Here is a 17,281-nt window from a genome sequence, read left to right as displayed (position 1 = left end):
GATGTGGTATATATAATACAGTGCAATATTATCAAAAAAAAAAAGAAATCTTGCCATTTGCAACAATGTAGATTGAACGAGAGTTTATTACACTGAATGAAGCCAGTCAAAGAAAGACAAATATCATGTGATTTCATTCATATGTGGAATTTAAGACACAAAACAGATGAACATGGGAAAGGGAAAGAAAAATAAGATAAAAAGAGAGAGGGAGGCAAACTGTAAAAGACTCTTAAATATAGAGAACAAACTGAGGGTTGCTGGGGGGCAGGTGGGTGGGAGGAAAGGGCTAAATGGGGGATGGGCATTAAGGAGGGTACTTGAGATGAGCACCGAGTATTGTATGTGGGTTATGAATCACTGGATTCTGCTCCTGGAACTAGCGCTGCACCGTATGTTAACTAACTTGAATTTAAGTAAAAAAAAAAAAAATAGTTATAATAAAGAGAAAGGAATATCGTTAAGAAAGCCAACAAACCATGAGGGAAGAGAACAATAGAAGAAAGGAACAGAGAAGAACTACAAAAACAAACATAAAACAAGTAATAAAATGGCAATAAGTACATACCTATCAATAGTTACTTTGAATGTAAATGGACCATACACTCCAATCAAAAGATGTAGGGTGATGGAATGCATAAAAAAAAGCAAGACCCATCTATACACTTCCTACATGTAACTCATTTCAGACCTAAAGACACACACAGATTGAGAGTGAAGAGATAGAAAAACATTTATCATGGAAATGGAAGTGAAAAGAAAGCTGGGGTAGCAATATTTATATCAGACAAAATAGAATTTAAAACAGACTGTACATATGGTTTCACTTACTTGTGGCGCCTAAGGAATAACATGGAGGACATCAGGAGAAGGAAAGGAAAAGTGAATTGGGGGAAATCGGAGGGGGAGACAAACCATGAGAGACTGTGGACCCTGAGAAACAAACGGAGGGTTTTGGAGAGGAGCGGGGAGGTGGGATAGGTGAGCCTGCTGGTAGGTATCAAGAAGGGCATGTATTGCATGGAGCACTGGGTGTGGTGCATAAACAATGAATCTTGGGACACTTAAAATAAAATAGAAAATAAAATTTTAAAAAAAGGACTGTAAAAGAGACAAAGAAGGACACCACATAATCATAAAGGGAATAACCCAACAAGAAGAAATAACAATTACAAATAATTATGTAGCCAACACAGAAGCACCCACATACATAAAGCACCTATTAACATAGAGGAATGAAACAATAACAATATAGTATTAGTAGGGGACATTAACACCCCACTTGGGTATATCATCCAAACAAACAAAATCAACAGCAAAACAGTGGCTATCAATGATACATTAGACCAGGTGGATTTATCAGACATATTCAAAATATTTCCATCCTAAACAGCTGAATACACATTCTTCTCAAGTGCACATGGAATATTCTCCAGAATAGAATATTCTCCACTTCAATATCTGCAGAATCACATGGTAGGACACAAAATAAGTCTCAAGAATTTCAAAAAGATTGAAGTCATACTATGTACCTTTTTTGACTATAGCACTATGAAACTAGAACTCAACCACAAGAAAAAATCTGGACAGGGTCTCCCTACTCAGTGGGGAGCCCACTTCTCCTTTAACCCTTGCTCCTCCTCCCTGCTCATGCTCTCCCTCTCTCTCTGTCAAGTAAATAAAATCTTTTTAAAAATCTGAGCAGAACACAAATACAGGGGGGTTAAATAACATGCTACTAAACAAGGAAAGAGTCAACCAAGAAATAAAAGAGAAAATCAAACACAGGGAGCCAAATGAAAATGAAAACACAATGGGTCCGAAATCTTTGGGAGAAATCTGTTTTAAGATGAAAGTTTGTAGCAGTACAGGCCTACCTCTAGAAGAAGTAAAAAACAAACAAACAAACAAACAAACAAAACACACACACACACACACACAAATAAACAACATAACCCTACACCTAAAGGAGCTAGAAAAAGAACAAACAAAATCCAAAGCAGTAGAAGAAAGGATTAGAGTATAAATAAATAAAATAGAAACTAAAAAACAATAGAATAGATCAATGAAACCAGGAAGTGGTTCTTTGAAAAATCAATTAAAATTGATAAACCTTTAGCCAGACTGACCAAAAAGAGACAGAGAGGGGACTCAAATAAATAAAATCAGAAAAGCAATAGGAGAAATCGCAACTGACACAACAGAAATGAAAAAAATTATGAGAATATTATGAAAAACTATATGCAACAAATCGGACAACCTAGAAGAAATGGATAAATTCCTAGAAACATATAACCTCTGAAAACTGAATCAAAAAGAACTAGGAAATTCAAACAGACCAATCACCTGTAATGAAATTTAATCAGTAATCAAAAAACTCCCAACAAACAAAAGTTCAGGACCAGACAGCTTCACAGAAGAACACTGCCAAACACTTAAAAAAGAGTTAATACCTATTCTTCTCAAACTATTCCAAAAAATAAAGAAAAGAAATAAAGTCTTCCAAATTCCCCTATGAGGCCAGCATCACCCTGATACCAAAACCAGATGAAGACTCTGGAAAAAAAAAAAAAAAGTGTAGGCCAATATCTCAAATGAAAGATGTAAAAATCCTCAACAAAATTTAGCAAACTAAATCCAACAATACATTTAAAAACTCAATCACCTCAATCAAGTGGGATTTATCCCCAGGATGCCCGGGGGGCTTCAGTATTAACAAATCAACCAATATGATACATCACACTAACAAAAGAAAGGATAAAACCATGTGGTCACTTCAATAGCTGCGGAAAAATCATTTGACAAAGTATAACATCCATTCATGATTAAAACCCTCAGCAAAGTAGGTTTAGAAGGAACGTATCTCAACATAATAAAAAATATATATCTATAGTAGTAAAAAACTACTAAAACTGATAACTGAATTCAGCAAGGTCGCAGGATACATAATCAATGTACATAAATCCATTGTGTTTCTAGACACTAATAATGAAGTAACAGAAAATAAGAAAACAATCTCATTTAGAATTGAACCAAAAATAATAAAATACTTAGAAATAAACTTAACCAAGGAGATGAAGGATCTGTACTCTGAAAACTGTAAGACATTAATAAAAGAATTGAAGATGAGAACAAACAAATGGGAAAATATTCCATGCTCATAGATTGGGAGAATAAATATTATTAAAATGTCCATTCTACCCAAAGCAATCTACAGACTTAATGCAATCCTTATCAAAATACCAATAGCATTTTTCACAGCACTAGAACAAATAAAATTTGTATGGAACCACAAAAGATCTCAAATAGCTAAAGCAATTTTGAATAAGAAGAACAAAATGGTATATAATCCAGATTTCAAAATACACTACAAAGCCGTAGTAATCACAAAAGTATGGTACTGGCATAAAAAGAGACACATAAGTCAATGGAACAGAGCAGAAAACCCAGAAATAAACCCATAATTATCAATAATATTCAACAAACAAAGCAGGCACATGCAATGGGAAAATGAGTCTCTTCAACAAATGGTCTTGGGAAAATTGGACAGCTACATGCAAAAGAATGAAACTGGACCACTTTCTTACCCCATACACAAAAATAAACTCAAAATGGATTAAGGGTCTAAATGTAACACCTAAAAGCATAAAAAATCCTAGAAGAGAGCACAGGCAGTAATTTCTCTGACATTGGCCATAGCAACATCTTTCTAGATATGTCTCCTGAGGCAAGGGAAACAAAAGCAAAAATAAACTACTGGAACTATATGAAAATAAAAATCCTCTTCAGGCAAAGGAAACCATCAATAAAACTAAAAGACAACCTACAGAATGGGAAAAGATATTTGCAAGTGACATGTCTGATAAAGGCTTATTATCCAAAATACATAAAGAACTTATACAACACAACACAATACAATACACACACACACACACACACATACAATTTAAAAAAATGGGCAGAGGACCTAAATAGACATATTTCCAAAGACTGACAGATGGCCAACAGACACCTGAAAAATATGCTCAACATCCCTTATCATGGGGGAAAAGCAAATCAAAACCAAATTTGGGGGGGGGGACCACAATGAGATATCACCTCACACCTATCAGAATGGCTAACATCAAAAACACAAGAAACAAGTATTGGGAGGATGTGAAGAAAAATGAAGCTCTGTGCACTGTTGGTGCATTGGTGCAGCCACTATGGAAAATAATATGGAGGGTCCTCAAAAATTTTAAAGTAGAAATACCATTTGATCTACTAATTCCACAACTGAATATTTACCCAAAGAATACAAAAACACTGATTCAAAAGGATATATGCACCCCTATGTTTATAGGAGCATTATTCACAATAGCCAAATTATGGAAGCAACCTAAGTGTTTTTTGATAGATGTGTGGATAAGGATGTGGTACAGTCACACACATACACACACGCACACACACACACACACACACACACACACACACACACACACATGCTGAAATATTACTCAGCCATTAAAAAAAGAAATCTTGCAATTTGCAAAAAGGATAAAGCTAGAGAGCATAACGCTAATTGAAATATGTCAGTCAGAGAAAGGCAAATCCTACATTTCATTCAAACATGGAATTTAAGAAACAAAAACAAACAAACGGTGGGGAAGAGAGAGACAAACAAAAAAAATAGACTCAATTATAGAGGACAAACTGATGGTTACAGAGGGGTGATGGGTTGGGGGATGGGAGAAATACGTGGAGGGGGTTAAGAGTACACTTATGGGATGAGCATGGATAATGTATAAAGTTGTTGAATCACTATATTGTACATCTAAAACTAATATAACACTGTGTGTTTAACTATACTGGAATTAATTTTTTTTTTAAAGAAAATGAAACCTCTTGATTTCTGAATTTGTTTCCTTACCTGTAAATTAGAAGAGTGACTTGGACAACTGCCAAGGCATCTGTCAATCCTAAAATTCATACTGCTACCCCTCCCACTTCCTTTTCTCCTCTGATCCTTCCTATCTCAGTAAATTTTGGCACTACTATCCACTAAAATTAAACTTAAGTGTCAGCTTTGACCCCTCTCTCTCCTAACTTTCCTCTTTAAACCATTCATCAAGAGTCGATTGTCCCCACCTCCTTAACATCTCTGGGATCCATCAATTTTATTTCTACCACTGCATTTGGCTATGTGAATGAGCTCTCCCTATTTGGGGAAGTGATTTTACAAGCCAGGAAGGTTTAGAATTACATTTTTAAAGATGACAGAATAAATCAAACTCATGTATTTATAAAGTAAAAGAATCTGGCCTGTAAGGAAACATGACTTCAATTTGAACTGTATAACTAATTTAAGTCTGTGACTTTACACTGAAAAGTTTATTTAATATCAATTTTAATCATATTAGGGTACATAAAAATTCAATATGCAAAAATTTATAATTCTATGTATTTGATTAACAAACCAAGTTCTAGAGCATAGAGAAATTTAAATACTTTGACTCCAGTGTAACTTTTTGTAATTAGTGCAGAGAAAAGCCACACAGTATCTGTTAGGGTCCTATTGAAATGCTGCATTCCAAATATATTTCAAAAACAGAGAAAATGTCTTAGCAACTTAAATTTCTCCAAACTATGACCCAGTCTTTACTAAAATTTTGTCATTTTTTCTACATAACTAGAGCAGCATCTTGCCCCCTTCTTTCCTTGGCTTGGATTTGTTATTAGTTGGGTGATATTCTTTAAAAATAGCTGTTATGTATTAATAAAATCTATAAATACAAACTAAGTTACCCTATAAGAAGGAAGTTCACCTAGTCTCTGGCATAATAAAGAGGCTTCTTTGTATCCACTTTGCTAACATTCTCACTCTTGCCATCAATGTTTACTGTCCTTCCAATTAATACGCTAAGTCAAACTCAAATAAGCAGTAAGAACTGAATAAAGGGCTCTTCTACTTTACAGATCATCTCATCATTTGCCTGAAGATATTTGGAATAAATCCAGCTTGCTGAATTCTGACTCATAGCTGTGCATAAACTTACAGAGTGGGGAAAGTTTGTGGGGAGATTTCTAGAGCCAAGTCTTCACAGTGTCCTCTAACTATACGCTGACCTGAATGTGAATAAACCAAGCATGAGTCTACATATATAGAAATCCATAAGGTGGACCATCACCATCGATACTTCCTTCTCCCCACCTCCACAACCTCCCTAACAGCTGATTATATGTACCTACAATGTTTTTCCTTTACAGGAGGTAGGAAGTGAAGACACACATGGATTATCCTCCCATGGAGCACTGTTAGCACTTTTATTCCTGGCATGAGTCCCTGCTGCACATTAGGAGATGCTTCTCATCTCTAGCCCCAAGCCACAAAATACCACTAATCATTGGAAATTTGTGGAAGCATATTTGTCACCAACATCCCACCTGTTAGGCACCTCTAACTGTGCCCCCAAGAACTACTAGATATCAGTAGACCAAAGAAGACTTTCTACTACTGTTTTCAACCCCTTTAACTGTGTGGGGTGCTTTGCCATATCTCTGCTTTAACAGAATAAGTGGTCTCATAAACAAATGAAACCTCAAATCCAGTTTTCACAGACTTTTTTTAAAGATTTTATTTATTTATTTGACTGAGAGAGAGAGAGAGTGAACCCACATGTGTGCACAAGCAGGGGGAGCAGCAGAGGGAGAGAGAGAAGCAGGCTCCCTGTTCAGCAGAGAGCCCAACGTGGGGTTCAATCTTAGGACCCTGGATCATGACTTGAGCCAAAGGCAGATGCTTAACCAACTGAGCCACACAGGTGCCCCTTGCAGACATTTTCTACCCCATTGTTCTGCCATTTGGCACAGAGCCCCGGCAGCCATGAGAAGCAGGAGTTTATGTTGTGATATCAGCTTGAGCAGAAAAGGAGATGGTAGAACATTTGAGTTGGAAGGTACCATGATAATCATCTGGTCAAACACCCTCACTTTAGAGATGAATAATATGGGATTATGAATTATTATCTGTAAAATATATTTCAAATGTTAGCTATTACTACAATAATTAATAATTTTTATATTTACTACTGCCATGTATGTCTTAAAATTGCTTAGCCTCATAAGAGGCCACTTTACCTCATGTGGTCAACAGAAACTGGCCCTGATCCAAAGATTTGGGTGAAAGTACTTTATCCTAGCAGTGACCCAGACAGTGTGGTAAGGACTGGGAAAGTGATATGGTGTGGAGGCTGCACTGGGCCACAAGACCTACCTTCAGAACTGAAGTACTTATTCCCCCAGCTGCTAGGCATGTAGTGGGCAATCTCTGGGGATTGCCTTTAGTTACAGTCATGCTCTCTTTCTGGGAGCAGTCTGTATCCAGGGACTGGATGATGCAAGGGAGTTTATGTGACACCCCCACATTCCTAACTCCCAACAAATTTAATACTTTATATCTTTGGTTAGGTTTATTCCAAGGTATCTTATGCTTTCTGGTGCTATTGTAAATGGAATCGATTCTCTAATTTCCCTTTCTACAGTTTAATTGTTAGTGTACAGGAAAGCAACTGATTTCTGTGCATTGATTTTGTATCCTGCCACATTACTGAATTGCTGTATGAGTTCCAGTAATTTGGGGGTAGAGACTTTTGGGTTCCACATAAAGTATCATGTCATCTGTGAAGAGAAAGAGTTTGACTTTTTCTTCGTGAACTTGAATACCTTTTATTTCTTTTTGTTGTTTGTTTGCTGTTGCTAGGACTTGTAGTACTATGTTGAACAAGAGTGGTGAGAGTAGGCATCCTTGTAGTGTTCCTGATCTCAATGGGAAGGTTCTCAGCTTTTCCCCATTGAGAAAATATTCACTGTGGGTTTTTCATAAATGGATTTTTTTAAGTTGAGGAATGTTCCCTCTATCCCTATACTCTGAAAAGCTTTAATCAGGAATGGATGCTATATTTTGTCAAATGCTTTTTCTGCTTCAATTGAGGGGACCATGTGGTTCTCTCTTCTCCTATTGATTTGTTCTATCATGTTGATTGGTTTGCAAATGTTGAACCACCCTTACATTCATGATAGGAATGAGCCCAAGAAACTCTAGGTCTTCTATCCTCAACCCAATAAAAGCAGAACCCCAGTCCCCTGCAACACTCACTCATACATGCCCACTCTGTCTTCTCTCTACCTACAACCTCATGTTGTAGCCCCAAGTGTGCTGTGTTATTTCCAGCTGCTGTAATAAATCTTTATTTTTTCAATTTCTTAAAGATTATTGCTGAAGGTTATCTTGCAATCCTAATAATAACTACAAGGGCTGGAACAACCACAATATTGGTTATCTACCCCATAGGTTATCTACCCATAGGGTTATCTACCCTATCAATAGGATGAGACTGGCACACAATATCATGAGGGTGGGGACCTCTTGATGGATGAATGCCCTTATAAAAAGAAGAAGAAACACAAGATCTTCATCTATACACACACGCATCAAGAAAGACCATGTTACAAGAAGACAGATGTCTGCAAACCAGGCAGAGGGCCTTCATACACCAAATCTGCTGGCATCTTGATCTTGAATTTCCCTAGCTCCAGAACTGTGAGAAATAAATGTTTGTTGTTTAAGCCACCTAGTGTAAGGTATTTTGTTATAGCAGCCTGAACTATGACATGGACTCATAATGACAGGTTTAGCAGTTGGTCAGAGGCCTGAAAGGAGAAAAGTAGAAAAAAGGAAACATGAAGGTCTGGATTTGGAGCATATGGATCTATGGGAGTGGGCACAGAGCAAAGCCCTTTGCACTACATGTTAATATCCATCAAAGCATATCCACTACAGAAGAGGCACTAAACAACCAAGTGTATAGAATGATTTATTCAGATGACATCATCAATCTTCTGTCATTGGCCACCTGAGTGTTGGCACAGTGAGTACATGAAGAAACTGGCATAATCTCCATGGGATCAATGGCATGGCCTCCCATTCAACAATGCTGATCTAGATACTGTTGCTACCAAATGACCATCCCAACAGCATCAAAAACCAATCCTGAACTCCTGATTCAACACCTGGTAGTGTTGAGGAGTCACATGGTGCCAAAGTAACTACCTTTGACTCATTTTATTCAAGAAGGGGCAGAAACTCATTTTGACTGGAAACAACACATATTTTTGGTGAGGTTTTTCCTTTCTTGCCCATGGGGCCTTAGCCAGTGCCACTAACAAGTAATTACAAAGTGTTTTATCCACATTACACTGCATCAGAACAAAGAAACCCCTTTACAGAAAAGAAGATGTGGCATCTAATGCATGACCTCTGGATCTACTGGTATTATCCTTACATCATGTCACCTAGATGCTGCTAGTCTAATACACTGACAGAAAGCCTTTAGGGACACAACTGAAGTGCCACTTAGAGACAAACTGAGAATGAGGCACACTCAAGGATTCAGTACACAGTCCAAATTAATGATCACTATATAGTGCTGTGTCTACAACATGAAGAATATATGGTTCTAGAAACAAAAGAGTAGGAATAGTTGGGAAGCTATTTATCATTATTCCCAGTGACCTTCTTTGGGATTTTCGGTTCCCATCCTTGCATCTCTATGTCTCATGACTTAGGTATACAAGTTCCCCAAAAGAAAAATGTTTCTGCTTGGGGATAAAGCAGGAATGCATTAAATTTAAGCTATAGCAACCTCTGGCAACTATGGACTACTCATTTCAAAGGACAAACAATCAAGAAGAGTCATTATCCTAGGGAGGTGGGGGTGAGGGGAGTCAGAGAAGTCAGGCTCCTTTATACATGGGAAGAGGCATATTAGGAATATGTCTGACATCCAAGCAATTCACTTAGGCATCTCTGGGTATTCCCTTGCCCAATTTGGCCTACAAATTAATAACTTAAATAGCCACAGCTTGAGAAGGGAATGGCAACCAGGTTAAGAGTGTTCAAGAATGAGATAAACCGGAGCACTTGGGTGGCTTAGTCATTAAGCATCTGCCTACAGCTCAGGTAATGGTCTGAGAGTCCTGGGATCAAGCCCCATGTCAGGCTCCCTGCTCAGCAGGGATTCTGCTTCTCCCTCTCTGCAACCCCCCACCCCATTTCTCTGCTCCTTTCTCTCTTGCTTGCTCTCAAGGAAAAAAAATAGAAAGAAAGAAAAGAAAAAAAAAGTACCAGAATGGAGAGTAAAAGAGAGAGATAATGTATATCATTCATAGCCTTGATGTCAGCACTATAGAGGCTATAGTTCATCCCTCCAACTTTCGTCTTATAGGTTTACCCCAGGAAAAGAGACCCATCACAATTCTAGAAGAGCTGCTCTAAAACTTAGATGAAGTGAATCTCAGTGGAACAAACCATTGTCCTATAAGGGGACTGTCACCCCTAGAGTAGCTTTAGTGAATGATGTGATGCACACTGCTCAGATACCTCTTCATGGCTGAAAGAACTACTAGGAGCGAATTGTCTGTTTCTGTCTTCCGCTCATTTTTTGATGTGATTATCTGTTTTGAGGGTGTTGAGTTTGAGGAGTTCTTTATAGATTTTGGATATCAGTCCTTTATCTGTAGTGTCATTTGAGAATATCTTCTCCCATTCTGTGGGTTGCCTCTTTGTTTTGTTGACTGTTTCCTTTGTTGTGCATAAGCTTTTGATCTTGATGAAGTCCCAAAAGTTCATTTTTGCTTTTGTTTCCTTTGCCTTGGAGACATGTCTTGAAAGAAGTTGCTGTGGATGATGTCGAAGAGGTTACTGCCTATGTTTCCCTCTAGGATTTTGATAGATTCCTGTCTCACATTGAGGTCTTTTATCCATTTTGAGTTTATCTTTGTGTATGGTATAACAGAATGGTCGAGTTTCATTCTTCTATAAATAGCTGTCCAATTTTCCCAGCACCATTTATTGAAGAGACTGTCTCTTTTCCACTGCATATTTTCTCCTGCTTTTCCTTACGTACAGAGGAAGGACCATCAGAATAATGTTAGACCTGTCCACAGAAACCCGGCAAGCAAGAAAGGGCTGGTGAGACATATTAAGGGCAATAAATGAGAACAATATGCAGCCAAAAATACTTTATCCAGTAAGGCTGACATTCAAAATGAAGGGAGAGATAAAGAGCTTCCAAGACCAGCAAGGTTTAAAAGAGTATGTGACTACCAAGCCAGGACTACAAGAAATATTAAGGGGAGTTCTTATAAAAGAAGACAGAGGGCAGAGGAGTCAAGATGGCAGAGGATTAGTAGGCTGAGATCACATCAGGTAGCAGGAGATCAGCTAGATAGTTTATCAAACCATTCCAAACACCTACAAATCCAACAGGGGATCAAAGAAAAGAAGAGAAGCAATTCTAGAAACAGAAAATCGACCACTTTCTGAAAGGTAGGATCTGCAGAGAAGTGAATCCAAAGCAACAGGAAGATAGACCACGGGGAGGGAGGGCTGATTCCCAGCAAGCAGTGGAGCAACAGAGCACAAAATCTGAACTTTTAAAAGTCTGCTCCACTGAGGGACATTGCTCCAGAGGCTAAGCGGGGGTGGGGCCCTCATGCAGACAGCGTGGTCTCAGGTATGGCTGGGTCACAGAAGGATTGGAGGTGTCTGAGTTTTGCAGAGCTTTCAGATATTAAAGTGGAAAGCCAGCTACAGAGACAGAGCTGAGGAGTGAGCTCTCAGCTTGGGGTTACCTTAAACTGTAATCCCATAGCACAGGCCACTGCTCTTTGAGCAGGGACCCCACAAGTGGCAGATCTGGGGAGACCTCCCTGGAAGAGCAGCAGTGATCTGCTTGGTTTGGAGACTCCAGGTGGGGCTATGTGCCAGAGAGAGAGAGGCTCAGTCATAGGCTGGGGGAGCTCAGCATGCAGCCGGAGGCCAGGGATACAGGAGTGATTGGGCACTTTTCTCCAAGGACGCACTGAGAAGTGGGGCCCCGAGCTCTCTGCTCCTCCAGGCCGGAGATTGGGAGACCACCATTTTTATTCCTGTCCTCCAGAATTCTACAGAAAGTGGTCAAAAACAAAAGCTTCCAAGAGCGAACTGGAGCAGATTACTTAGCCCGGCCCCTGGCAAGGCCGGTGCAATTCCATCTTGGGCAAAGACACTTGATAATCACTACAACAGGCCCCTCCCCCAGAAGATCAGAAGAAATCCAGCCAAGACCAAGTTCACTTATCAAGAGCAGTGGAAATCCAGAGGAGAAAACAGCAAAGCATGGAATTCATGGCTTTCTTCCCATGATTCTTCAGTCTTGCAAAGTTCATTAATTTTTTTAATTTTATTTTTTTCTTATTCTAATTTTTTAATCTATTACGCTTTCCTCCTTTAACATTTTTAACTAGTTTATCCTAACAATACCTTTCATTAAAAAAAAATCTTTTTGAACCTTCATTATTATAGTCATATTTTATCCTTCATTGTATCTACCTTTATTTTTTGTATATACATAGGGTTTTTTCTTCTAAAAAATTTTGGGATACAACTTCTTCTAATAGATCAAAATACACCCTAAATCTAGCACAGGGTTTTGTTCTAGTCTCCAGCTTAAGCAAATTCTCTCCACTTCCTTTTTCTCTCTTTTCCCAACCAACTTATCTTATCAACTCTTTTTTTAGAATTTTTTTAAAAATTTTCATCTTTTCTTTGTCTTCTCATTGTCCTTGTGGCATATGTTCTTTCTCAGCCTTTCGTTCCCAGTATGCTATTTATTCCAGAGGAGAGGAGCAAAGTTGTGAAAAACAAAATGAAAACAAAGACTTTCCTAAAAATTTTCATCTTTACAGTCATATTCCATCCCCTCATCGTGTTTACCCTTATTTTTGTGTGTGTGTGTATATATACATATATATACATATGTATATATACATATGTATATATACATATATATGTTTTTCTTTCTTTAAAATTTTGGGAGGTAGTTTCTTCTAAGAGACCAAAGTACTCCCAAAGTACTCCCAATATTAAGTGGGTGGCTCTGTTCTATTCACCAGTCTAATATCTATATTTTCTTTTTCTTTTACTTTTTTTTTAACTTCTTTTTACACCCTTTCTTCCCCCCACGATTTGGGGTCTCTTCTGATTTGGTTAACACACATTTCTCTGGGATCTTTGCCACCTTTTTAGTATTTTATTCTCTCCTTCATATATTCTTATCTGGATAAAATGACAAGGTTGAAAAACTCACCACAAAAAAAAAAAAAAAGAATAAGAGGCAGTACTGAAGGCTAGGGACATAATCAATACAGACATTGGTAATATGTCAGATCTAGAGTTCAGAATGACGATTCTCAAGGTGCAAGCTGGGCTTGAAAAACGCATGGAGGATATTAGAGAAACCATGTGTGGAGAAATAAAATCCATTTCTGAAGAAATAAAAGAACTAAAATCTAGTGAAGCTGAAATAAAAAAAGCTGTTAATGAGGTGCAATCAAAAATGGAGGCTCTTACTGCTAGGATAAATGAGGCAGAAGAGAGAATTAGTGATATAAAAGACCAAATGACAGAGAATAAAGAAGCTGAGCAAAAGAGAGACAAACAACTACTGGACCAGAAGGGGAGAATTTGAGAGATAAGTGATACCATAAGATGAAACAACATTAGAATAATTGAGACTCCAGAAGAAGAAGAAAGAGAGAGGGGAGCAGAAGGTATATTGGAGAGAATTATTGGAGAGAATTTCCCTAATATGGCAAAGGCAACAAATATCAAAATCCAGGAAGTGCAAAGAACCCCCCTCAAAATCAAAAAGGATAGGTCCACACCCTGTCATTTAATTGTAACACTTACAAGTCTTAGTGACAGAGAAAATCCTGAAAGCAGCCCGGACAAGAAGTCTATAACATACAATGGTAGAAATATTAGATTGGCAGCAGACTTATCTACAGACCTGGGAGGTCAGAAAGAACTGGCATGATATATTCAGAGCACTAAATGAGAAAAACATGCAGCCAAGAATACTATATCCAGCTAGGCTATCATTGAAAATAGAAGGAGAGATTAAAAGCTTCCAGGACAAACAAAAACTGAAAGAATTTGCAAACACCAAACCAGCTCTACAGAAAATATTGAAAGGGGTCCTCTAAGCAAAGAGAGAGCCTAAAAGTAGTAGACCAGAAAGGAACAGAGACAATATACAGTAACAGTCACCTTACAGGCAATACAATGGCACTAAGTTCATATCTCTCAATAGTTACCCTGAATGTAAATGGGCTAAATGCCACCAATCAAAAGACACAGGGTAGCAGAATAGAAAAAAAAAATTAATCTGCTGTCTACAAGAAACTCATTTTAGACCCAAAGACACCGGATTGAAAATGAGGGAGTATAAAACCATTTACCATACTAATGGACATCCAAAGAAATCTGGGGTGGCCATCCTTATATCAGATAAAATAAATTTTAAGCCAAACACTATAATAAGAGATGACAAAGGACACTATATCATACTCAAAGGTCTGTCCAACAGGAAGATCTAACAATTTTAAATATCTATGCCCCTAACATGGGAGCAGCCAACTATATAAACCAATTAATAACAAAATCAAAGAAACACACTAACAATAATACAAAAATGGTAGGGGATTTTAACACTCCCCTCACTGAAATGGACAGATCATCCAAGCAAAAGATGAACAAGGAAATAAAGGCCTTAAATGACAAACTGGAGCAGATGGACATCACAGATGCTTTCAGAACATTCCATCCCAAAGCAACAGAATACACATTCTTCTCTGGTTCACATGGAACATTCTCCAGAATAAATCACATCCTGGGTCACAAATGAGGTCTTAACCAGTACCAAAAGATTGGGATCCTTCCCTGCATATTTTCAGACCACAATGCTCTGAAGCTAGAACTCAATCACAAGAGGAAATTTGGAAAGAACCCAAATACATGGAGGCTAAAGAGCATCCTACTAAAGAATGAATGGGCCAACCAGGAAATTAAAGAAGAATTGAAAAAATTCATGGAAACAAATGTAATGAAAACACAACTTTTCAAAATTTGTGGAACACAGAAAAGGCATTCCTTAGAGGAAAATACATAGAGATACAAGCCTTTCTCAAGAAACAAGAAAGGGGGGCACCTGGGTGGCAGAGTGGGTTAAAGCCTCTGCCCTCAGCTCAGGTCATGATCCAGGGTCCTGGGATCGAGCCCCACATCGGGCTCTCTGCTCAGTGGGGAGCCTGCTTCCTCCTCTCTCTCTCTGCCTGCCTCTCTGCCTACTTGTGATCTGTCTGTCAAATAAATAAATAAAAATCTTTAAAAAAAAAAAAAGAAAGAAAGAAACAAGAAAGGTCTCAAATACACAGCCTAACTCTACACCTAAAGGAGCTGGAGAAAGAACAACAAAGAAAGCCTAAACCCAGCAGGAGAAGAAAAATAATAAAGATTAGAGCAGAAATCAATGAAATGGAAACAAAAAAAAAAAAATAGAACAAATCAATGAAACTAGGAGCTAGTTTCTTGAATGAATTAATAAGATGGATAAAGTCCTGGCCAGCCTTATCAAAAAGAAAAGAGAAAGGACCCAAATAAATAAAATCATGAATGAAAGAGGAGAGATCACAACCAACACCAAAGAAATACAAACAATTATAAGAACACATTATGAGCAACTCTACCCCAGCAAATCTGACACTCTGGAAGAAATGGATGCATTCCTAGAGACATATAAACTACCAAAACTGAACCAGGAAGAAATAGAAAACCTGAACAGACCCATAACCAGTAAGGGGATTGAAACAGCCATCAATAATCTCCAAACAAACAAGAGCCCAGGGCCAGAAGGCTTCCCAGGGGAATTCTACCAAATATTTAAAGAAGAATTAATTCCTATTCTCCTGAAACTATTCCAAAAAATAAAAATGGAAGGAAAACTTCCAAACTCATTTTATGAGGCCAGCGTCACCTTGATCCCAAAACCAGACAAGGATCCCATCAAAAAAGAGAATCACAGGGGCACCTGGGTGGCTCAGTGGGTTGGGCCTCTTCCTTCAGCTCAGGTCATGATCTCCGTGTACTGGGATAAAGCCCCGCATTGGGCTCTCTGCTCAGAGGGGAGCCTGCTTCCTCCACCCCCACCTCTGCCTGCCTCTCTGCTTACTTGTGATCTCTGTCTGTCAAATGAATAAAATTTTTAAAAAAGAATTACAGACCAATATCCGTGATGAACACAAATGCGAAAATCCTCACCAAAATAATAGCCAATAGGATCCAACAGTACATTAAAATGATTATTCACCAGGAACAAGTGGGATTTATTCCAGAGCTGCAAGGTTAGTTCAACATCCACAAATCAATCAATGTGATACAATACAAAAATAAAAAAAAGAACAAGAACCATATAATACTCTCAATAGATGCCAAAAAAGCATTTGACAAAGTACAACATCTTTTCTTGATCAAAACTCTTCAAAGTGCAGGGATAGAGGATACATACCTCAATATCGTCAAAGCCATCTATGAAAAACCCACATGAATATCATTCTCAATGGAGAAAAACTGAGAGCTTTTCTTCTAAAGTCAGGAACACGGCAGGGATGTCCATTATCACCACTGCTATTCAACATAGTACTAGAAGTCCTAGCCTCAGCAATCAGACTACAAAAAGAAATTAAAGGCAACCCAAAAGTGTGGGAAACCCAAAAGTCTCCATTCCAAATCTGCTAGAACTTGTACAGGAATTCAGTAAAGTGTCAGGATATAAAATCAATGCACAGAAATCAGCTGCATTCCTATAAACCAACAAGAAGACAGAAGAAAGAGAAATTAAGGAGTCAATCCCATTTACAGTTGCACCCAAAACCATAGGATACCTAGGAATAAACCTAACCAAAGAGGCAAAGAATCTGTACTCAGAAAACTATAAAGTACTCATGAAAGAAATTGAGGAAGACACAAAGAAATGGAAAAGTGTTCCATGCTCATGGATTGGAAGAACAAATATTGTGAAAATGTCTATGCTACCCAAAACAATCTACACATTTAATGCAATTCCTATCAAAATATGTCCCATTTCTTTTCAAAGAAATGGAACAAAGAACCCTAAAATTTATGTGGAACCAGGAAAGACCTCAAATAGCCAGAGGAATGTTTAAAAAGAAAGCCAATGTTGGTGGCATCACAATTCCAAACTCCAAGCTCTATTACAAAGCTGTCATCGTGAAGACAGTATGGCACAAAAACAGACACATAGATCAATGGAACAGAATAGAAAGCCCAGAAATAAACCCTCAACTCTATGGTCAACTAATCTTCGACAAAGCAGGAAAGAATGTCCAATTGAAAAAAAGACAG

This window comes from Enhydra lutris, unplaced genomic scaffold (assembly GCF_002288905.1).
Source record: "Enhydra lutris kenyoni isolate GAN:26980312 unplaced genomic scaffold, ASM228890v2 scaffoldscaffold21, whole genome shotgun sequence".
NCBI classification, from domain to species: domain Eukaryota; kingdom Metazoa; phylum Chordata; class Mammalia; order Carnivora; family Mustelidae; genus Enhydra; species Enhydra lutris.
The sequence above is the reverse complement of the archived record's forward strand: the minus strand, read 5'-3'. Positions refer to the sequence as shown.